At 39.2% G+C, this 25420-nt stretch overlaps 1 pseudogene; it reads right to left on the minus strand.

Moving 5' to 3' along the window:
- The window catches only part of LOC121321669, a 58581-nt pseudogene that overhangs the window by 23971 nt on the left and 9190 nt on the right, over positions 1 to 25420 (minus strand).

Below are 25420 nucleotides of genomic sequence, written 5' to 3' on the forward strand. Positions count from 1 at the left end.
CTGAATGGTTTAAAAGACGACAACAGGCTTCGTCAAAACTTTGTTACCACAAACAGCCACACAGAAGATGCTCTTGCAAATTCGCAAACTCATTTTGGACAAGCCTATATCATATCAAACCGCTAAATTAACGTTCAACAACAAATATTACATCACAACTATGGCTTTTAAAACAGATACAGGACGAATACTTCACTCTTCAGTGTGCCGCTGCAGATTTCCCGTCTGTTTGCCGTCATAGTTCAGTAATATTTTGGAAGATTTGCATTGTACAACGCCACATGGACTTTTACTATCGTTGAACACAACAACGTCATAGTTTTTCCAAACAAACAGTGGATTTAGATGTACCCTCCTTTCCAGCAATGGAATGTTCCACTGCTACACATTCTCCTGTTGCTAGTGTGGTTTTTTCTTCTTTTTTACTTCATCAGCCTATATAGAGATGAACCCACTTTATATCTGGATTTTTTGCAGGCATAATTCATTATATAAAGCAGGTCCTGATATAAAACAAGTATCACGTCTGCCTATGACAGCACATTACAAATGTGAGAAAAAAAAGAGACAATTAAAGAGCAGTGTTTTAATACTGTTCATTTAGTCCTTCTGTAGCTTTAAACAAATGTATATAGTTTACTACAGGACAAATACGTTTTGTATCATTGACGGGAACGAAAAAGTTTGTGTCGTCTAAAAAAGCATGAATTGTTGACTGATGAGAGCTTTGAATTAGGTGTTGCCCTTTTTTTGTGTACATTTGTATAAGACTGACTGTTAAATGATGACGTTGGTGTTTTGCAACTGAACTGTATCCTGTTAAGACCACCCACGCACTATGACAGGCTGCACAAAATGTCAGTTTATCAGCCGTGATGATTACTGGTTGTTAGTTGCTTTGGAAATTAATTATATCCCGTGGTTACTTTGTCAGATGCTGCGTTGCCTGCTTTTACTGACTGCACAAAACAAATAATCCAGGTTTGTCATATATTAGGGCTGTCAATCTCGATTAATCGTGTGATTAAAAAATGTATCTAGATTAATCATAACTTTTAATCAAATTTTTAAACAATAAAATGCAACCTTAATTAAAGATATGTTTAGGAAAACAACAAATTACCCTTTAAATAAACTTTTTGATTAGAAAGAGTTCATTATGAAGTAAAAACCTACCAAGAAGGGACCATCCCAGCTCTTTTCCAAGTTGCTCTTTATTACATTAGGAAGTATACAAAGATTTTTGCTTAGCTTGAATGTTTTTTTTTTTACCACTTTAAATATACTGGTTTCAGTAGCGGTACAGAATGCAAAGTATACAATGCTGAAAACACACACCTTACATTACATACCTGCTGGTATATTATATTCGTTGTTCAGGGGCAGAGGGAGCTGGTTTAAAAAGTCACTGATCTTGCTTTGAGGTTTAAATTTGTAACCACTTTCTCACTCAGACTGCCAGGCTAGGGTTAAGTCTGCTTTCTGATTGCTTGTCACTGGTTTCCAAAGCAGTGACAGTGTCCATGAGTTGACAGACTCCATGACGATCACCGCTGAGTATTTTGATCTAGTACTGGTACAGTACAATACAATATGCAGGGCTCACAAAATTTTGGTAATGGTACTTGCCCTTCGGGCAATCCATTGTCGACATTTGGTTGTCCAAAAAAAATGTCAAGTTGCCCATAATTAACCTATGGACTATGATTTGTACAAAGTACACTGTACTCAATATAGGTACAGTATCTCAGGGTATCTCACGCCAAGGAAATGCAGGTACATGGATTAGGGAGTGGTTAACATGAAGAAAACAGAAAGCACTGATTAGAGGAGAAACCTCAAAATGGAGTGAGGTAACCAGTGGAGTACCACAGGGATCAGTTTTAGGTCCTCTGCTATTCCTAAGCTACATTAATGACTTAGATTCTGGTAAGTCATTAATTGCAGCAGCTAAGGTCATTCGAAATGATCTAGACAAGATTCAGAACTGGGCAGACACATGGCAAATGACATTTCATAGAGAAAAGTGTAAGGTACTGCATGCAGGCAATAAAAATGTGCGTTATAAATATCATATGGGAGATACTGAAATTGAAGGAATCTATGAATTTCTCTATGTGTGTGTGTGTGTATATATATATATATATATATATATATATATATATATATATATATATATATATATCACACACACACACACACACACACACACACACACACACACACACAGAAATTAGATATATACTGACAGGAAAACAAATGCACAGGCCTCCTCATATATCCCCAGATTCTGACACTCTCAATAACGTAAACGAATTGACAGCTATGGATTGAAATAACACTCCCACTGCATAGCAGTTTTGACCATACAGTGAGCTTAATTTGATGAGTTCAACGCTGCGCTCCCCCCTCTCCCCCCTCCCCATTTAAGATGTAGCGAATTAAGTTCAGTGAAACTGTCATGGCTAAAACTGCTAAGAAATTGAAGTTTTAGTTCCATCTTAATGTTATACCAAATGTGTAAGAATTAATTTTACATTCAAGTACAAACGTAAGTGACACATATTGAGAAATGTAAAAAGACAGCCAGGCATCTCCTCATACCCCCCCGCACCACCACCACCAACTGAAATACAAAAACAACCAAAAAGGTGTGCTAAGAATGTCCTAACCAAGTTTCTTCCCACCTGGAGAAGCAGTTCTCTAAAAACTGTAGGTAGGGACACCTCTACTATATCCTCACTACTGTTTTTATGACACACAGAAAAGGGATAATTCCTTTTGAAGACACAATACATCTGCACAGCAGGTGTTGGTTTACCTCATCGATTTCTCCAGAGGCGTTGCTACCAGCAGGAAGGTCTGTAGTCTGGCTTTTGAGAACTTTGGGAGTAGGACCTCATCCGCTCGTAATCGCAAAGGCGGCTTTCTGGTGCCGATATAAAGTTATAATTCCTTTTGTCTTGTTAACTTTATGGTGCATGCCGTCTTTTTCAGAGTTCACTCCTACAAAAAATAAAAATACATCCATTGTTCTATAATTTGTATGCATGGGTAAAAATAGACTTCCTTTGCATAGAATTATCAGCCACTCCAGGTTTTATACAAACACTTGCTATATATTCATTATATCCAATTATTAGAGTAAAACCTGAAATGGCTAAACAAAACAAACACCTACAAATCCCTTATGCACCAAATTGCAGCAACATTTACCAAGACATTGAATCAGGGCTAAAAGTAATTTATTGTGTTTTTCTACAAAGCAGCGTCACCAAATATCAATTTAAATGTGTCACAGTGAAGGATCTCTGCTAAAATACCCCTTTTCAAAATCATTATTCCCTCAAAGTACTTTCACGTTTTGCCCAGAGTGACAGTAACATCTGTGTTTAGAATTAGCAATGTCTTTAATATTTATTGCTACATAGGCTTCAAGGTACTTTTTTGTGAAACTGTAGCGTAGATCATGATTATGTACACAAACAACGCCCTTCTGTTATTCCAATGAAGTGCATTTGTATTGCAGCCACTGACACAAAACCATACATTTTAAAAGTTATAGAAACACTCAAATGTTTATTTTTATTACTATAAAATCTTGTTATATTAAGCCTCTTGCACAAGCATGGTTACTTCTGAAAACCTTATGTGAAGCACTCAATTTGACTTAACAGATTCAACTGAAGAAAAAAAATAAAAAAGCAGCTCCAATAAATTGCATAGTTACAGATCCATATTAATGATGCTTGCAATGGAAATTCGAATATTGTACAATAGCTTCTGCCGTTTGTTTACAGCATTACTGAAATATGCAAAGCAAATGGGATTTAATTTTGTAGTTCAGTACCCCAGCTTGATAGTCATTTTCCTTTCATCATAGAAGTGATGAAGTAAATCAATATTTCATCAATTCCTGTAAATTTTCTATGTGCATCTATGGTATCTGGGCAGTATAGATTGTTTAGTCAAGCTCTGTGATGCATGCATACTGCTTAATTAAGTATGCCACCATCCAGTGAAAAAAAAAAATCTATATAAAACTCAATTACCCAAGCATATCCTATTACAGGCTATACAGTATACTGGAATGAAATTGACATTTTTAAATCATGGAAATTAGAACGGGTGTGTTTTTTCAGGCTTGCCAGAATTGCGATGTTTAAATTACGGATTAGAAGAGGGCTCTGCTAAAACGCTTCAGAAAACAATCTCTATGGGACCGCAGTTTAGCCATTGTTGCTACCCCTGAAAAACTTTAAATGGATAGGGAAGAGTGCATCTTCTGCCGACCAGATGGACACTCAGTGGTTTAAACTTGCCTTAAAAAACGCTCACTTCTGAGCCAACTGAATCTAGGGTTCTGATTTTCTACAACTGACAATGTTAAGCACATACTAAATGACATCGACAAACCAACGATAAAAATGACTATAAAACTACTTTGGCAATAAAACTGCTGTTTTTTTTTTTTTTATTCTGCAATGGTATGCTATAACTAAGGCTGCATTTCTTTCACAGTTATCATGTATTTTATCCTCGGCATGAAATTGCCCTTTGCTGTGTAATATGCAGCTTTCATACAAGGGAGCACACCAAAGCCAAGAAAATAAATCTTGTTAAAATAAAACACAAAGACTTTAAATGTTGGTCTTACTACAATTACTTTGAGACTTGTTTGCCTTTGCAGTATTTAACAATGTTGCTGTCAAAGGATTACCTTTCGAGTTTTCCTGACTGACAGGTGCTGGAACAGGGCAGCCAGCAGTGGGGGTGACCAGTGGATCCACACACACAGAGCTGCACAGGTTCTTCAAGATTTTGGGGTTGGGGCAGGGAGTCCTGGGGATACACTGCTGAAGCAGCTTGGCGATGTCTTCTTTGTCTTCTTGTCTTCTTTCTTCACCGCCTCCATCAGTGGCTTGATGACAGGGTTCAGCTTGTCTGGAAGCAGCTGCAATTCACAATAGTGCAGGCAGTGAACATGTGAACTCTCAGGTGCAGCATCTGCCACTCCTGATTGGTCTCCATTACAGTCATCTGGACTTGCTGCCTTTTACGATCTAGCTGCTCAAATGGTTTCGACTCCAGATTTAATGCTGCTGTGGATCCACTGCAAATGGTAGTGACCTGCAGTAAAGAGGAGGAGCATTTACAACAGTTGCATACCACATACATTTCTCTTACCAAGTTAACAATCTCACTTTGCTGATCATCTCTTGATAGGAAACTGTTTTACAAAGAAGTTCATTTTAATGATCCATCAATAGGCAGCTCAAACCGGTTTAGGATGTGCATACAAACAAAGCAATATTAGCGGCTCAATTCCTCAGAACGGCCCACTGAGTCATCACTTTTGAGGCTGCTCCTTCTAAAACATCAAGAATTTGTGCGGCCTTGGATATCAAAGCAACAAGGTGATGCCTGACGTATGTAGCACCCTGTATATTAAAACAGAGCTCAGAGAGGTGGTTTGTATAGCACATTAAAGCATGAGGGCTAAACACTTGTACAAAAAAGTGTGCGTTAGAACGTCATAGACATCCCAGTCAATCAGAAAAACTTTGTATTTATTGGGCTACGTCAATGATCCTATTTGCTTTAATAGTGTTATTTTTTTATGGCCAGCAGCTAAGAAACACATTATGCTTAATCACACTGCTACCTAGCAAGCAGAGCCTTGCAATAAATTCATCTTGACATTTTTAGGGTTTGATGTGCAGTTTAATTACAAACAGCAGAGATATAATTATGCATGTTTAATGCCATGCCACTGCTCACTGAATAATGTGAACGAACATTCATTAAGAAAACATCTGACCTCATCTTTCCTTTGCCACTTACCAGCTCAGTAGCTTGACCTATTGAAAACACGCTGCAGTTTACTCTGTTACTGATGTCAATATTTGCGTCAGCTAGCAAAGCCATCAGCTGTTTGCATTCATTCTGCATTCGAGTAAAAGGAATTGCTATCTCATCATAATACAGATGCTCTGACAAGATAGCCAGCAACTGCGGCTGCACTGCACTTGGCACAGCTTTACAGTCCTGGAAAGAGATAAAAGAAAAACAAGGGATTTATTAATTTATTCAACCCTAGCCTTTTATAGGAGAAGGCAATTAGGGAAAAGAGTGAGACAATCTTTTTTCTTTGAGCCTTCAAAATAAGTTAAAACACAGTGGTTAAAAGCTTGCAAGATCGTAACTAGAAACCAGAATCTTTGTGAACAAAAACGAAGAACTGTCAAGAGCATAATCTAATGGGACTGACATCAGATGGTTTGTAGAAGATTGGATACGTGAAAAAGCAGTAGCATTGATATGCTCAGAGGTTTAAATAAGTACTACTTGACACCATCTGAGAATAGAAAACAGCAGTGTAGCAGCAGCAAATATACTGTCTGAAAGTAAGTGATCTGCATCATTAATATGGCCTGAGGTTAAAACTACACGGTACTGAAGCGGTTGAGGTTCACTTGACTCCTTCTAATGGAACTTTGAAAGAATCATAGAATACAGCTGTGAACCAACTACAAAGACACTATGTGAGTCGTCTGTGTCATTGGTTTGGCCAAAGAGTAAGAGAGTCTGAACCATGTCATTCTTGCAAGAAACCACTACTGGCAACACTTGTTGCAGCCAAAGGCTCCAGTATAGTCTACCATTGGGGGTCACAATCTCTCAATACATTATCGGGGCTCGAAATTAACTGCGGTCGTGTGGCACTTGCCTTCAGTGCCCTTGTCAATTGCCGTAATGCCCCTCAAAATGTACGTTTATCCACAGTTACTATGGTGGCAATTCTATTTCAGCTACAGCAACTAGAGATGCATTAGATCCAAACAATAACATGATTACATGATTTGCATTGCTGACACATCAGCAGTGGAAAAAAAACAACAACTAAACACGATCGTTTCAAGCACATGGATTTCTACTGAGTGTAATAGCGACATCTCAGAAGAGTCCAGAAGCTTTGCTCAATCTGCAAAAAAAACGTAATAATTTTTTTCAGGTCAGTAGTTCAGAAAAGTTTACGATACTTACAAGTGGTTTTCTTCCCGGTTTTAAAAAAAATGATTTACTGTAACTAACATGAATATGCTTAAAATTGCCGTTATCCCTTTATTTCCTTCTTTTTAGCACAACGAAACCAAACAAGTTTTTAAAGCGTTACCCTTAAACTGAAAGAAATGAATCCTTTAAGTGTTAAACCTTTGCTAAATTGATATTGTTGCTGAATTACCGCGAGGCAGATGACAGAATGATGACAGAATAGTCTTTTACGAAATTCCATCAGTAAAATGTGTCTTACATATTTTTATTATGTATTTTAAAAACAGAAATTATATTCTTTAGCAACTACACACATACCCATTTTCCTAAAAAAATGCCTATATTCACATTGAACTGTTGCCTCACCTTGTGCAGTACTGCCCACTCACAAAGTACTAATGCTACAGCAATCCGCTGCTGAGTTCAAGTGAAACAGCAGCAGCTGGGCCAGTGATTCCGAGGGCTTCATTTCCTGGCTCAGAGCATTAACCCCAGGGTCACAAATACAGCGACAGAGGTCACCCAGTAACCTTCAGAGACAAACATTCACATTCTGACTTCAATAACAGCAAAACCAAGACTGAAACATTCAGTATGTACAGCAGTAGTTGAGGAGAATATCTGGGGCACTGCTGCACTTCAGACAATTCCTCCATCAGGGAAACCAAGATACTTTTACAAAAAACGTGTATCATGTATGTGCTTGTTTAGTAACATACAGCACCATGTATAGCTATTAAGTATTTTATAGACCAGTTCGGGTATGGTTGAATTAAGTGAAGAATATAATTTGAGTTCGGTTTCAAAATGCTGATTTTTCATACATTTTGGCAAATGAACAATTTATATTTTGCAATGGGATTTAAAACAAAGAACACATCACTGCTTATTTGATGTGTGTAGTGGACTATGCCTGTACATATCTTGAAGAAGTGAAATCTCAAATATATAGTGAAGGGATCCCTTTCGAGTAGTCGAACAGTTTGATAAGGCTACAAGAGGTGTTAATAGTTGAAGTTTAAACATATTCCAAGTGGTAAATATAAAATTGTAGTCAGTCAAAAAATATGCATGTTGTCAAACAGATGTTGGCATTTGTGCTCATTTAATTTCATATCTATTTAAATAAACAGCTTCTCATTATGGATTTTCTTATTAGCTCCAAAGATTTTAAATAAGTTTAAAAACAAACAAAAACAAAACAATAAACAAACAAACAAACTTTAATCCTACAGTTCTGTTTAATTTGGTAAATGCTTGAATATACAGTGTTCCTGTTATTATGTGCAATATGTATGTATAAAGCCCTTTGGCATACGTTTTTTTGAATTCATGTCTCCTTTCTCAAGAACAGTGGGCTTCACAGAGTTCAAACCAAATAAAATACTCACTTTGCTGCCATCACACGTGCTCGCATAACAAAATAGTCCTTGGTAGCTGGGTCTTCAGTTACTATGTCTGGACCCGCTATATATTCCTGGATCACCTCTTTAACCTGGTTCGGCCCTTGACGCGGTTTCCCACAAGTTTTTTTCCTATTAAAATAAACAATCAGTGAGATAAATACAGAATTATAACAATATACATACAAAACAAGACCATGTACAGTAGGACACATGATTCAGATGGCTTCTGTTCTGCCAAACCAGACATTACATGTTTGCAAGACAATCAACTTTAAAACCTCCCTATTATGAAAGAGTGATCCTGGAGATTTAAAAACAATTCTACCCTTTATTACCCCCCCCCCCCCAATATAAGCATCTATTTAAAATTACATTTTCTTCATTTTGAAAATTAATTGAAGGTATAACAATATAGATCAGCCTTCACCAGGTTGGTCCATACCATTATTGTTTGATGTCTCTTAACACATCAAGTTTAATGCTGTGTTTGAAAGAGACCTTCCCTCAATCAGAATGCACGGTGGTGGCCTTTTTAACACCTGCAGACAAAAACTGCTTTATACTGCAGAGTAACAATGAAAATGATAAGCAAGTCACTTAAGGCTAATGATTTTAACACTTTTTTTGCTACATGTGTATTACTTTTATTACCTTTGACCTGGCTTTGACCTCAAGCAGCATGTTTAAATCAATTGGCATGTGAGAGGGCTGTATCATTAAACACAACCAAGCTCCCATCCACAGGCAGGCAGCAGGTACTACATACTGGAGTGGAGCCTGGAGGATCAACTCTGTCCACACCTGAGGAAACTACCGAAACATGAGGGGTAAGGTACACAAATTTAAAACATAAGCAATGAAAACTACTTTGCTTTGAGTTGTAAGCAAAATGTCATTATGAGGCACGGTTTTAAGGCAGTTCAGGACATGAAGAAACCACCACATCAGCTTCGAAGGAAATAATGTTGACTTGGAATAGCTATGTATTTATTGCAGTTTTCAGAACAAGGTCTTGAAACGTATTATTCAGCAAACGGTAGTATTTCTGACTGTTGACCACACAGCTTTTGGTTGTACTTTACAGTAAAATCTATTGCTGAGGCTTCTAAGCTGTAATATTTGAAGGATGTAAAAGTTTAGGTGATCAGCCATGCCATAAAATGAGAAGTCTACTTGGTAGGTGTACTCTTCCTGCAGAAGCACCAGGGGATTTGTGGTTTCATTCTAGCAGGACGGTGCCCAGCCTTGCACAAAACAATTTATTCAAGCTGAACATCAATATCCTGTCATGAGCGTCCCAATCTTCTGACCTGTCCCAAATACGAGACAAGCATTGGAGATATATTCAATACACCCATCCTCATATCTCTATGCTACAGGGCATGTACTGGCAGGGAATTGGAGTAAAATATTGTTTTTCAAAAGTTGTTTGGCTGTGTTCTGTCTGGTGAATGGGCCAAGTTTCACTCATGCTTTCCCACCACCATTTCGGTTTGGAGCTCCTTTCTGAGCTCCTGGCTACAAGCTTTGCAATATCACACGGTTATCCCCTCATTTTTTAAACATTCACCAAGGGTGGAGCATCATGAAAAAATTAATAGAAATAAATTGGTAAACAAAAATTGTAAATAAAACACGTTCAGTATATTTTTTTAATTGAGAACAAACCCTTTGAATGAGATCCAGGATTTCTTGCTGGCTTGCTTTCCAAAATGCAGGATTGGAAGATATGCCTCAGCATGTCTTGTAAAATAGGGGTGAGCCATGCAGCACAGCTCTGAAATAAACAAAGCAAATACATATTATGAAATTGTTATTTTGCTCAGCAGTTTTTTTTTTTTTTTTTAATTTATGTATAGGCAAATGCAGAACCACAGTAGTACTACTTACTTGATCCTCTTTCGATAAAAGAGTGAACAAAGTTTCCAGTGCTGCTTTGCATACAGATGAGATAGTATGGTGGAGAAATGGCCAGACATGTGGGACAAGGACAGCGAGGGACTGCTGAATGCTACAAAAAAAAATATTGTGCCATCAACATCACAGGCTACAAAGCTGAGATATACTTTTTGGTTCACAGCTTGTGCTTCCTGGGCTGGTCATTCAGCCACACTCAAATACACCATGAATATGTCCCAGGTTGAAACAGGATAGCTCAGTCTTGAAGGACTTCTTCCAACCAAATGCTGCGCCGAATGGCTGACATGATTAGAAGCCAATCAAAGAATGAATACATTTAAAAATAGTAGTCATTGCTTCAGATTATATTTTGAACAGATCTGTTTGCCAGGATGTATGTTGGTTTTAACCACTACAAATTTTTAAGAGCAATGATTCAGCATGTATTGATGAATTGAGATCCTTTCTTTAAATAATATTTTATCATAATAGGAGAGAAGTATTATATTTGTTGTAATAAAATGCCAACTGCAAAAAATCATTCACTGCAGTGTTTTACAGTTGGGAACACATGCTCTCCCTATCTCAATTCATTTTTGTATTTGACCAATAGAGTGATCATAGTAATCTTATTATGCATCATACAAGTAGACCACCAGGACTAGAACACGTACTGTGACATATACTGTATCACATGTGTATTGTGATACAGATCGTATTGTGACATCTTATTTTAGACAGAAATCAAATGAAGGGATAAGCAAAAACTGTGATATTTAACTGTCTGTCTGTCAGTTTTTCTACAAACAATTCAAACAGCTCCTGTATTGGTTAGTTGTGGATGCACTTGAGGATTACAACTTCAGATTTAAAAAGAGGAATAATACAGTGGCTTCTTGACAAGCCGCTTTAACAAAATCACCAGGGATTTGGGGCACAGAGAAAACAAATGCAATGCAAAAACCAGCTAGAACAGAAACTAAAACCGATTGGTATGGATATAGAAGCACAGCCTGTCTTATTACACAATATGAGTAAGTGACACACCAGTATGCAGTTACTGAATGAAGCTTTAAAACACCAAAAACAACCAAATGCAAATTGAGCCTAGTCTCTCCACATCCATTTTCATTTGAAAGCCATTATTCAGAATGAAGAATAAAGAACGAGGACTCACCTGCACTGTCGAATCTGAGGGTACATTAGCAGCGTGGACAGCGCAGGGTCATGATGATGTTCGTTGAGGTTGTAAGATCATCCAGTTCCAGCAGGGCATCCCACAGCTTGTTTACAATGAAAGGTACCTACAAAACAGAATTCAATGGTTTTCCTCATAAATCTTATACTACCTGAAAGGTCACACATTCACATAAAAATCAAGAGTTGAACAGTTTATAACAAATGCAATCCAGCTACAGATTACGAGTGTACAGTATATCCGGTGGTTGCCTTTTTTTTTTTTAATGAAGACCCTAGAACTAAAAATCAGTTAATGTTACACACGTTAAATATAAGTTTTGTGGTGTTATGTTCTTATTAAGACACTCTTGCAAAACAAGATGTTTAATATTAATGGCATTATCCAGGTAATGTCTTTGTATAAATATATTGTACGTTACACAATATTAGTGCCGGAACAAATTTGAATATTCAAACAATCAGAATTAAAAAATGACCCTCTAAAAATATATCATACAAAAATATCAGACACAGATATCTGAAATAAATAACACACATTGATTCTACTGAACAGAAGAAAATTTCTCTCTTTAATACCATTTACCAGGTTCAATTTATTTGAGAGATTTGTTTAGTGTAAATCACCAATTACAAATGTTTTCTTTTCATTCAGAAGGCAATAATTCATATTTAATTTTATCCAATATGAAAAAGCCATCTCAGCACTACAATATATTAAAGTCTTATTGACATATTTTACAATAATGAGCAAAAGTCTTTTTGTCTTCCATGGCTTGCCTGTACATGCTTCATCCTATATAATAGACATGCATCCTGCAGGAGGCATTGGCGATCATCACCCACCTCCCTAGATACACCTGCTGGAACCATTGATATCACCACTTTGAATGTTGTAATAGGGATATTTCTTTTCATAGATGTGCAATTGCCTCCTCTGTTACGTTTAATAAAACAGGAGTCGTATCCTGGAATCAAACCCATTGCAAATACAAATAAAGATTCCAGGATTTTTAGTGTCAAGTAGTTGAGAGCGATCATTTGGAACATTTATATAATAAAAAGCTGCCTGGTATACATCTCATGTTCCAAGCTGTGTGAATTAAACTAACCTTAATGGCTTGAAGATGTACAAGACCGTCCACCACTGGAATCAGTGCTGCTGTGGCTACTGTCCTGACATCATTATCCAGGTCCTGCAGCCCCTCCGTGATCGCAGGCAACACTTTTGGTAGTAACGCACCAATCAGGTCCTGGAAGAAAAATTAATGAAATACATTTTAAAACCACCTGGATTACACACGCACACACATATTCCCACAGTAAACACACCAACACTTTATAATGACTTGTCTTTATACTAATACTCATCCACACCCTCAACAATAGAAGATCAAATAAAAGACAGAAGTAGTCATCTGCACCCTTTGCAGCTATTGTGGAACAGCCAGAGCAATGTAATTTGTCTGGGGGAAGGTAGCTAATGATGGGTATCAAGATATAGGTCAAACACCATGTGTTGTGTGTAGCCGACACTCAGTGTATAAAGTGTTATTGCTACAGGCAGTTCTGGGAACCATTTGATTTGTGGAAAGCTTCAATTGTCAAGATCAAATAAACAGCAGAAGAACACCTGCTCCACCTCAAGAACATTACAAAGCAGCCACTTGACTTTCAAACCACCCTGTACCAGAATGGTAGAAAGGGACTCTTAATTTTAATCAAGTTGATCAATTTATGAATTATTTGCTGCTATTCAGTGAATATGGTGTGCTGAAAAATCAGTTTAAAAACAAAAGATGCAACTGTGGTGGAGTAATGCAAGGGTAAAGGTAATCATGATTCTGTATCATTCCACTGCAATACATTGCACTGTTACACTTGTCTGTAAAAGGCAAATAGGTTATTCATGGCATTACAGTACAGTGATGGGAGTCTTTGGGTTATTTTAAGACTTCAAGGTACTTTAATTGTCAAACCAAGAGATTTAATCTTTGTGATATCCATCTGAAAACCATAATCAGCTGAATATTAACTTAACACCTCTTTGGCAGCCCAGTGTTACCAGGCAACAGCACAACTTCCTGGACATCGCCATCTTTGGAGTGGCTCCATTAACATTTAACAAAAGTGATCACTTCAGTCATTCTTTCCATTGGAAACTAGAAGACGTGTAAAAGCACTCCAATTTATGTTACCTGTTGCACAGCCACAGCATACTTTATTCCAAGAAGCCCGCCATGCCTCACTTCTCACTGTTCCTCTGTTAAAAGTTTCAGGAATGTATCTACAGTGTGTTCAACCCCACGCTCGTCCATGTGCTTCAGAGCGACACCTAGGGTTTGAGCACAGGTCTCTTGTACAGCTGCCACAACCTAGTTAAATAAATAAATAAATAAATAAATAAATAAAAACAAAAATAGTCTCAAAAGTAAATACACAGAACCACAATGAATATCAAAAAGCCAAAGCCTATATTGGCAGTGGTAGTGGTAGTAGTAGCAGAGGTGGTTTTGTGCAAGCAGTATGTAGCAGTGTGACAAAGTGAAAAGAAGAGAAACACACTCCATCACTACCGTCGTATATATCATCGCATAACAAAAGGACATTATCCCTAATACTGTTTGTTTGTGATAAACATTGTAAATGTAAAGTAACAAAATTGCTAAGATATGAGACCACCGCTGTAACTATTTTTGTGTTTGTAATGAATAGACACACATGATTTAAGAGGACACAAGCGAGTTGCTAAAGTCTATTTTGTAGCTCAGACTTTTTAGGTAAAGAGAAGTGAAAATGCTTGTTAATATTTTTTAAATGCATTTCGTGTTTTGAATAAATGCGAACATACCGGCAAGCTGGTGCAAGGCTCTAAGGTGTTTAATAGTCAATGGAGGTGGGGGGGTGGGGAGATATCCTTTGGTTGGGTTTTAACTATATTTGAGAGTGGGTATACAAGGTTTAAACTAAGGGAAAATAACTTTTTAATAAGTTAATACAGATATTGTAACATTTATAAGACTACACTTTAATTACGGTGCAGTGAGTGGATTAGTCCTGGGGAGGGGCTACTGATAAGGGAGGGTATTAGTTTTCCACCAGCAATACCATGAGACTTCAGTATCTCCCCGAGCCCAGTTCCTGCACCATGTCGAATCTAAGGGTAATGGAACAAAAATACAATTAAAAACAAGGTAAGCACAGAATTAAAGTGGCAAAATCAACTTTAAAATTTTTTATCAGGTTATTTTGATCCATATAGTTTAAAAAACATCTATTGAAACTACCCGTTCACAGGACTTGGTACATAAAATGTATATAGAGTAGTATTTGTAATGCTGATGTGACACTACTGCTATCTGTTAGACACGTAAGCAACACTGCCATCTGTTACTGTGCAAAATAACATTAACTTGGAATCCTCCGTTAGCCAGTTCTGCTAAAAAGGAGGTTGTGCCATAATTAAAATACATCTGTATGAGTCCATTGGATCCACATGGTATTTGGAACTGCACTATTATACTATGGCCTCAGTTTTAAAACCCACTGGGCATGATGTAGCAACAAGTGAAGGCAAATGCCATATAATATAGATTGGTACACAGAGGGTTAGATAAATGCCATTCAACTTTATTTCATGTTGTCAATGACTAAAGTTCCGATTACTTTAAAATATCAGTTGTAAATCTCTTGGAAAAGTCCAACTTTCAAAGGTTTGATCATAAAAGATTAAACAAGTTAAGGTAATGCCCCGGAAAATTCACGATAGCACAAATTTCACGGAAAACGTGTATTGACTGCCTATCATGAAAAATATGCATTATATTTTCCTCCCCTGTTCATTTCCAATTTTTTTTTTTATTTTATTTTTTTAAATAGTTGCAGCACTATAGTAGCTGTACATGGTCCGACATCAATGCCTTTGATTACCATGGCAATGGGGTCAAACAAATACCAGATTCATGACTGATGAGTTCCTCATACTGTACAATGACATTTCTACATAGATCTCTATAAGGACTGTATAAAGAGAAAAAGAGAAACAAAAGCTTTGGTTTTGTCATTTCAGGTTTGCAATTAACATTTCTCCTGTGTTTAATATTTTGAGATTACACACAGCAAATCAGGCTATGGAAATTACACATCATTTTAATTAATGTGTTAACATACAAAAGATTTACAAAGCTTGAAAACGTTGCTGAATTTGTCAATCAAGGTCGTTTTTTTTAAAAAAAAAAACATCTATTTTTGTCAGCTTATACTTTTTTTTTTTTTTTTTTTTTTTGCTGCCAACACAGACCATTTAAAAGCACTCGTCTCCAGCAGAAGTTTGTTACATTTTCAAAGATTGATTCAAAAAAAAACTTCAGTTCCGATGTTCCAATGTACATTTTATAGAGTTGACTTAGTAGCTAGGCTAAATGTTAAATGTTTTAGCCTTGGTTTTTGGATGATGTTCTTAATGAACTATAAATGATAACACATTTTTGGCAACTTACATCAGCAGAATATAATGTAAATGGAATCTGTTTTCTGCTGATTTTTAAATTTTTTAAAATTTTTTATAAATACCGGTTTTGTGACACTGACATTTGTTGGTTCTTTTGATTGTCATTTGTGAATTTCTTTAAAAAACAGCATGAATTTCCCGGGCCCCTAGTTATAGGTTAATGTTCAAGCAATGATGAACAAGCTGTTTACAAAATCCTTACCTCCGACGATGGATTAAAAAACATAATTGCAAAGCTCTTCGCAAAAGCTCTCCAATGGCCATTCGTTAATCTGCGGTCAAGAATAACATATGCAATCACATACAATGCTTTTGCCTGTACTTCAAATCACCACTTTTCATATTGTACAATTAAAGAATTATCATTAAAAAAATGTTACAATAAAATAAATGCACCATCACCACATTATGTTGCATTTAATAAGGATACATTCTGTGTGGGATGGTGGAGCAATGTCACCAATTGCTGCATTACCACAGCACAAAGCTGCATATAAAATACAAAACAGAATTCTCCCCTTTCACTGGTTAGACAAAAACTCAAGATACCCACAGCAGACATACCATTTAAGACAAATGACCACATTACAAATCTCTTAACTGAAATGTGTACTTTAAGGGTTTATCACATTCATCTGGTTTCAGACCCTGAAAATACTAAAATTTGTAAATTTGATGACAAATGTTTTGACATTCAGAAAGAAAGACTTATAGGTCTTGACTGAAAAAGCACAGCAGTATAGGCAACACTGAAAACTAAGCCTTTTGTTTTTGAGGCAGAAAGGGGGCGTTAGAATAAGAGATTGTTACTAAAATTAGGTACTTCTGCAGTGTTACACTACTATCGAACAAAGAGCACAGTAACAACAAAATAATATATGTACTACAAGACTTGAAGAATATTGGAGAGAAAAAAACAAACAAACAAACAAACAATAGTACTTAAATCATAAGATTTTGCAGAGAAACAGAAAAGGCAGATGCAGGAGCTCATGGAAATGCAGAACATTACAATACAAAATAACTAACTGCTAAAGTCATTCACAGATGTATTTAAAAGTACCGTTGAAGAAATAATTTATTTGGAAAGTTTTTATTTACTTGATTTGCTGTATAAAACTGTTACTGTGTTGAATTATTGTTGAAAAAATAAACTGTTCTGTTTTTGAAAATTTTTTATTTTTTATTTTGCTGTACAACATAAAATAGAAACATCTTAATTGCAAGCATAAACTTCACTGTTGCCACCTGTAAATAAAACATGCAATATGCAACAATCACAGTACAGAGGAACAATGCTCTCAATGTAGTTTTCACTTTGTACAGGACTCTTGCATGTGTTTGAATTCACTGCCACGTTGTTGGCTCTCGATGCAAGTGCAATAGAGGCATTAAAACAGCAGTTTTTCTGCACAATCTTTGCTAGTGTTATTTTATGTCATCTTGAAAGTTCTCTTGCTGTAACACACCGCTCAATAAGAGCTAACTTATGTTCCGTAGCGCCACAGCAGAGTGCTCTGCCTATTGAATGTAGCCATGATGTGGCACTTGCGTACTTCCACCCAGTGGAGATCAAAGATGTCTGTGAACCTCAGTCACGGCAATCAACAAGCAAGGTAACTTTAACATAGGGCTCCAATTTTGTATTTTTATTTCACGAGGCGTGAGCTGGGGGTAGAGATAGGGCAGAAGAAGCAGAAGGGAGCGGTTAGTAGGACAGAGTGCGGGCTAGAAAGGACCGGACCTAGGATAGAAGATCAGGCGAGGCCCACTCTAGTAGCAGACCAGCACACACTGGACATGGAAGCTAGGACAGAAAGTGGTCACTGACTGAGGGCGACGATGCCGACACAAGCCCAGGGGCGAAGGACCCAGCAACCGAAGACAGGATACAGAAAGTGGTCACTGACTGATGAAGATGGTCCCAGAAGACTGGGACACGAAAGGAGATAGAGAGGGAGAGGTACCCAGCATCTCAGACTTCTGTAAAGGGGCGCTCGTTAGACCTCCAATTGGCCGAGACTTCACACTGCCTGGAACCTGAGATAAGAAAAAGCATAGAGGTTAGTATGGGACTCGAGCATGAGTAGCCACGTCCCGAACTGAGACAGAGTATAGAACAGCCTTGAGTGAGGCAAGATAAGCGCAGGAGCTGCGAAAGGACAGAGTGTGGCCGGGGGTCCGCTCTGACTCACACGGTGAGAACCCCCCTGAAGGTCAAGGGTTAGCTGAAGCCATGCCCTGAGGTCGGGAAAGTGAGATCACTTGCTGCCCAAAAGGATGGACCCCCGGCACTCCACCAAATCACCCACACCGTGAGACAAACAAAAGAGCACATGCCAGCGCATAACATAAACAAAAGACTAGAAAGACAAACAGGAGAATGGTTAGTAAATTTAGTAGGATATGACTATGTGTATACCTGCTGCTCAGTGGAGAGGAAAAAAACCCTTGAAGCTAATTAGGGGAAAACCTCTAGTGGCTCCGGCAGACAGGTAGCCCCCCACTTCAGACATACTAGCAATTTTGGAATGGGCTGCAACTATGTCAGAGGGAGATGAATGAACATAAGAATCCACTGCAGAACAGAACCATGCCCCATGGTCTTGATCAGGCTCTGATTGATGCTGGCCCTTGAAGCGGAGGTGGCTGCACCGATACGGAAGGAATGGGGTAAATAGCCGAGGAGGGAGGCCTGTCCTGGAGAGGAGGGTGGAGAGGTGGGTTGAGAACCAGAGACAAGTGATGATGGATCTGGAAGAATTGATGAATAGAGGGTCTGGGAGGGGAGGGCAGGGTTTCTTGCATGAGAGATACCTTGACATTGCTGAAAGGGCAGAGAGCAGACTTGGTCCTTGAAAGCTGAATGAATTGACCACACCGGAGTTGGTCTGTCTTTGAAGTGCGCAGCCGAGTAAGAAAATAGGAGTTGGAAATAGAAGAGAGGTCACATAAATGAATATCCACCGAGGGGAAGCAAGAAGCTGAGGGAACTGTGAATTCGGAGCTTCTGAGAAAGCCAAGAAGGGTGTGAGGCAGATGGTCTCCATGAGTAGATACTCGTAGGGGGAGAAGCAGCCTTTCCAAAGAGTAGAGACGATTCTAGCATTTTTAGAAGGAGCAGCAACTATATCAGGGAAGGAAGAATGAATGTAGGAATCCACTGCAGAGGAGGACCAGTTCCCCCACATTCATGATTAGGCTGGGGGGGAAAGGGGAGAGTCAAGGGGGGGGCCTGCTCTGGAGGAGAGGGTGGAGAGGAGGGAGGCCTGCGAGGAGGTGAGGGTGGAGAGGAGGGAGGCCTGCGAGGAGGTGAGGGTGGAGAGGAGGGAGGCCTGCGAGGAGGGAGGCCTGCTGCGAGGAGGAGAGGGTGGAGAGGAGGGAGCCATGCAAGGAGGCGAGGAGGGAGGCCTGCTCTGGAGGAGAGAGTGGAGTTGAGGAGGGAGGCCTACTCACGAGGCGAGGGTGGACAGGAAGGAGGCCTGCTTGGGGGGCAGGGGCGGAGGAATGCTCGAGACGAGACGAGTGATGTTAGGAGTGAGGAATCAATGAACAGATGGTCTGAGGAGGGGAGTGGTGGTGGTGGTGGGGGGGTTCCTGCTGTGGAGATACCTTGAAAAGGGAGATAGGGAACTTGATACTTGACGAATGAGTGGACCGACTGCGCTGAATTGATCCGTCCTGAGGTATGCAGCCAAGTGATGGAGTAAGCATGGAAGGTGGCCGAGAGGCAGCTGATCTCCATGGGTAAATCATTGTAGGGGGAGAAGTGGCTTTTCAGAAGAGTGGAAATTAGCAAATGGAGAATATATTTTGATATAGACAGATGGGAAGGTGAGGCAGGGGGAAAGCTCTTAAGAATCCCACAGAGGGTCAGACAGAATGCTGCATATGGAGAGACTGGAGGGAGTTGGAGAGAATCCCTAGCATGGACCATGAGAGCCAGGTTTTGATTGAAGGGCTATGATTATTCGAATCTGGGTGCAGGGGATTGAAGACGCTGAGCAGGCTGTAGGAGCTTGAACAAGGTGGAGGGCTGCAGACATGTAATGCTGAGCAGATTGAAGGGGGTTACGGAGAGTAGGTTTCAGTTAAATAGCATCTGGAGAAGCTGAGGATTCTGGATGGGGGTTGTGGAATCAAATGGGACCAACTGACTGAACTTGGATACCGAAAGTAGAGGCAAAAGAGGAGCTGGAACTGAGGGCTGAGGTGGCAGCTGGACTGAACGAACATGAATCGGCTACTGGGGAAACACGGCTCCTTTGCGCCCCATGTTCTAGAAATGAGGGCAAAGATGAGATGCCGCCTTTCTATGAGTTAGTTAATACAGGAACGATCAGCGGTTTCCTACTATCATGTCTGTTTGAAATGGAAAAGGTAAACTCACCTTCAGAGATTTGGATTTCGCAATGCCTGTTATTCTCTTAATAGTGAAAATCCTTAACTCATAATCAAGACAGATTGCCAGTCTCGTACCACATCTCAAACCAAGTATTAATGCTGTAACATTTGGGAGGAATAGGATTTCTGAAGAAGTGCCCCTTATTTTGATTAGATGGAGATTAGCGTTAGCCTTGATTGTGGGAATACTGCCACGATCTGCGTATTGGAGGAAGGCTGGAGCATTGTTGGCTCTGGAGAAGTGCAGCTGCAGACTTCAACAGTAAACTAGAGCGACTTTGCAGCTGCGGTAGTGAACAGATCTGAAGAGGGAGTGGAGATCTGCTGTAGTGAGGAGCGATTAACAGTAGAGGATGGGATCTGCTGAATAGAGCAGAGGTCATCGGTAGAGTACGGTGGTCTGCTGCAGTAGGGATCTGCTGAATGCGGTAGATATTGGTCTTTCAGTGTTAAGGCCGATTTTATCAACATTTATTGGAGAATGTCAGTTGCTACAAAAGGTGGAGGAGGGGGTCTCATGTAAATCCCTCGGAATGACAACAAACTCCGGGGATGTGTAGAAAAGCTGGAGCGTGTGAGCTTCACATGATAGCAAACCAGCTTAGAGACTGTATAAAATTTGTGGTGTTACACTGCCATCTGCGGTTATGATTAGAATTAACCATTGGCTTGAGTGAAGCCGGGTAGAATATTTGGTTATTGCGATTAAAATCCTTGTCGGTGTAGAACAACAATTGCGTACTCTTTTAGATTTTAATATCTTAGTTACATGTTTTAGGACAGTCAGTCATGTATATGAATACGTTAACGCAATACTTAGATGTCACAATTCGACGAGTTGAACGAGCCCTCACAGGTTGTAAAAGCCCAGCAGCAAGCAAGCCAGAAAATAGCAGTACTGAGGTACGGAGCTCGCAGTGCAGATTAAGCTGCCTGGTCACCATGGTTACTTACCACTCCCCGCAGTCACGCAATGAGGGCGTTGCCATGGTAGCCACGAACTGAGAAGGGCTGGTGGAAAAGTTGCAAAACAGCAGTGTTGTTGAATGTTGTTGTGACGAGTCGAAAGCACAAGCTGCCACACCGCGAAACGGAGCACGAAACTGAATGGACAGGTCCCTAAAACGTTGAACGTAGCCAATAGAAGTTCAGGGCAGGATCCCATGAAGGAACGATAATTTTGCTGGCTCTGGGAGAGGAGGAGGAGGAGGGGCGCTTGATTGCAAGCGAAGAGTAAAGGAATGTTCAGCTGACAGATCTTTATGGTGGATTAAATAGAGGAGCAATGGCAAGGCAAACGCTGACGACGGGAATGTCGATGTCTTGTTGAAGGAGCTTTAGAGATTTTAGTGGAGGGCCAGTTTGTCTAATGAAGACGCGGACGAGATGAGAAATGAAGCTACGGTTTGAACGGTACTGTTACTGGGCTGGAGGCTGGAAAGAGCAGGAAAGACTAACGCTGGAGCTCCTGCAGCCAAATGGAGAAGCTGAATGATGAAAAGCAGCACCGGAGCAGGTAGGAAAATATTTGATAATATCTTGGGAGTGCTGCGCAGAGAATTAGAACATAAGAACATAAGAAAGTTTACAAACGAGAGGAGGCCATTCGGCCCATCTTGCTCGTTTGGTTGTTAGTAGCTTATTGATCCCAAAATCTCATCAAGCAGCTTCTTGAAGGATCCCAGGGTGTCAGCTTCAACAACATTACTGGGGAGTTGATTCCAGACCCTCACAATTCTCTGTGTAAAAAAGTGCCTCCTATTTTCTGTTCTGAATGCCCCTTTGTCTAAACTCCATTTGTGACCCCTGGTCCTTGTTTCTTTTTTCAGGCTGAAAAAGTCCCTTGGGTCGACACTGTCAATACCTTTTAGAATTTTGAATGCTTGAATTAGGTTGCCACGTAGTCTTCTTTGTTCAGGACTGAACAGATTGAATTATATTAGCCTGTCTGCATATAATTCTGGTCGCTCTTCTTTGCACTCTTTCTAGAGCAGCAATATCTTTTTTATAGCGAGGTGACCAGAACTGCACACAATATTCAAGATGAGGTCTTACTAGTGCCTTGTACAGTTTTAACATTACTTCCCTTGATTTAAATTCAACACTTTTCACAATGTATCCGAGCATCTTGTTAGCCTTTTTTATAGCTTCCCCACATTGTCTAGATGAAGACATTTCTGAGTCAACAAAAACTCCTAGGTCTTTTTCATAGATTCCTTCTCCAATTTCAGTATCTCCCATATGATATTTATAATGTACATTTTTATTTCCTGCGTGCAGTACCTTACACTTTTCTCTATTAAATGTCATTTGCCATGTGTCTGCCCAGTTTTGAATCTCGTCTAGGTCATTTTGAATGACCTTTGCTGCTGCAACAGTGTTTGCCACTCCTCCTACTTTTGTGTCGTCTGCAAATTTAACATGTTTGCTTACTATACCAGAATCTAAATCATTAATGTAGATTAGGAATAGCAGAGGACCTAATACTGATCCCTGTGGTACACCGCTGGTTACCACACTCCATTCTGAGGTTTTTCCTCTAATCAGTACTTTCTGTTTTCTACATGTTAACCACTCCCTAATCCATGTACATGTGTTTCCTTGAATCCCAACTGTGTTCAGTTTGAGAATTAATCTTTTGTGCGGGACTTTGTCAAAAGCTTTCTGGAAATCTAAATAAACCATGTCATATGCTTTGCAATTATCCATTATCGATGTTGCATCCTCAAAAAAATCAAGCAAGTTAGTTAGACACGATCTCCCTTTCCTAAAACCATGCTGACTGTCTCCCAGGACCCTGTTACCATATAGGTAATTTTCCATTTTGGATCTTATTATAGTTTCCATAAGTTTGCATATAATAGAAGTCAGGCTTACTGGTCTGTAGTTACCTGGTTCAGTTTTGTTTCCCTTTTTGTGGATCGGTATTACGTTTGCAATTTTCCAGTCTGTCGGTACCACCCCTGTGTCAAGAGACTACTGCATGATCTTGGTTAGCGGTTTGTAAATTATTCCTTTCTTTTCTTTGAGTACTACTGGCAGGATCTCATCTGGCCCAGGGGATATATTTATTTTAAGAGCTCCTAGTCCCTTTAACACTTCTGCCTCAGTTATGCTAAAGTTATTTAAAACTGGATAGGAACTGGATGACATGTGGGGCATGTTGTCCGTATCTTCCTTTGTAAAAACTTGTGAAAAGTAATCATTTAATATATTTGCTATTTTTTTTTTCTTCATCTACGATTTTGCCATTTGTATCTCTTAAACATTTAATCTCCTCTTCGCTTGCTGTTGTAATATTGGAAAAAACATTTTGGAATTGGTTTTAGCTCCTTTAGCAATGTTCATTTCTATTTCTCTCTTGGCCTTTCTAACTTCCTTTTTGACTTGCGTTTGCAGTTCTGTGTACTCTTTCTGCGTACTTTCTTTTTGGTCCTTTTTTAATGCTCTGTAAAGTGCCTTTTTTCGCTGAATATTTTTTTTAATTGATCTATTAAACCATTTTGGCAATTTAGTTTTACATTTAGATTTGTCTACTTTAGGGATATAATTGTTTTGCGCCTCTAGTACTACATTTTTGAAGAACAACCATCCTTCTTCTGTGGGTGTTTTCTCTATTTTACTCCAATCTACTTCTGTTAGTCTCTGTTTCATACCTTCATAGTTTGCTTTTCTAAAATTGTAAACCTTAGCTTTAGTCATTACTTTTGGGGTTTTAAAAAACACTTCAAATGAGACCATGTTGTGGTCTGAGTTTGCCAGTGGTTCTCTGACCTCTGTTTTAGTTATTCTATCTTCGTTATTTGAAAAGACTAAATCAAGGCATGCCTCCCCTCTAGTCGGTGCCTTGACAAATTGTGTTAGGAAGCAGTCATTTGTCATTTCCACCATTTCTATTTCATCCTTCGCGCTACCCACCGGGTTTTCCCATTTTATTTGGGGGAAGTTGAAATCCCCCATTGGTATGGCTTCTCCTTTGCTACACGCATTTCTAATGTCATTGTATAACAGATTATTGTGCTCATCGTCTGAATCTGGCGGTCTATAGTATTATGCCCTTTGAATTTTTGTCCGTTATTCTGACCCGTATTGATTCGGTTTTATTTTCTTTGTCCAGGTTTAACACCTGGGCTTCAAGACTGTTTCTTATGTATAGCGCTACCCCTCCTCCTCTTCTGTCCTGCCTGTCTTTCCTATACAGTGTATACCCACAAATATTATATTCGTCCCCATCACTCTCAGACAACCAAGTTTCTGTAACACCTATCACATCATAGTTACCTGTTAGTGCAGTAGCTTCAAGTTCTAGAATTTTGTTTCTGATACTTCTAGCATTTAGATAAATACATTTAATGGTTGTCTTACCTGAGTTGTTGTTCTTGTTTTGATGTGGTCTCCCTTCTGTTTTTTTGTTGATTTCTCCCCCCTTCCTTTCTAGTTTAAATGCTTCTGAACCTGCTCGAGGATCTTTTCTCCGAGTAGACTGGTTCCCTTGTTATTTAAATGCAGTCCATCCCGTCTATACAGATAGTCCTCGTTGTAGAATGTGGTCCAATGATCAAGATAGGTGAAGCCTTCCCGTGTGCACCATGTCTTCAGCCATGCGTTTTGATTAATTATTTTCAGCTGTCCATATGGTCCTTTGCAAGGTGCCGGTAGTATACCAGAAAATACCACAGTTTTGGTTTTCTCTTTTAATTTCCTTCCTAGCTCTCTGAATTTGTTTTACAGGGATTTTGGTCTGTCTCTTCCAATGTTGTTTGTACCGATGTGGATGACTACTACCGGGTCGTCTCCTGTTCGTTCTAGGAGCCTGTCCACGTTCTCAGTGATGTGCTTGACCGAGGCTCCCGGAAGGCAGCACACTGTTGTAGTAAGGGGGTCCAAACTGCGAATTGAACTTGCTGTGTTTCTCAATATGGAGTCCCCAACAATCATGACCTCCCTT

The sequence above is a fragment of the Polyodon spathula genome, chromosome 10 (assembly GCF_017654505.1).
Source record: "Polyodon spathula isolate WHYD16114869_AA chromosome 10, ASM1765450v1, whole genome shotgun sequence".
Taxonomy (NCBI): Eukaryota; Metazoa; Chordata; class Actinopteri; order Acipenseriformes; family Polyodontidae; genus Polyodon; species Polyodon spathula.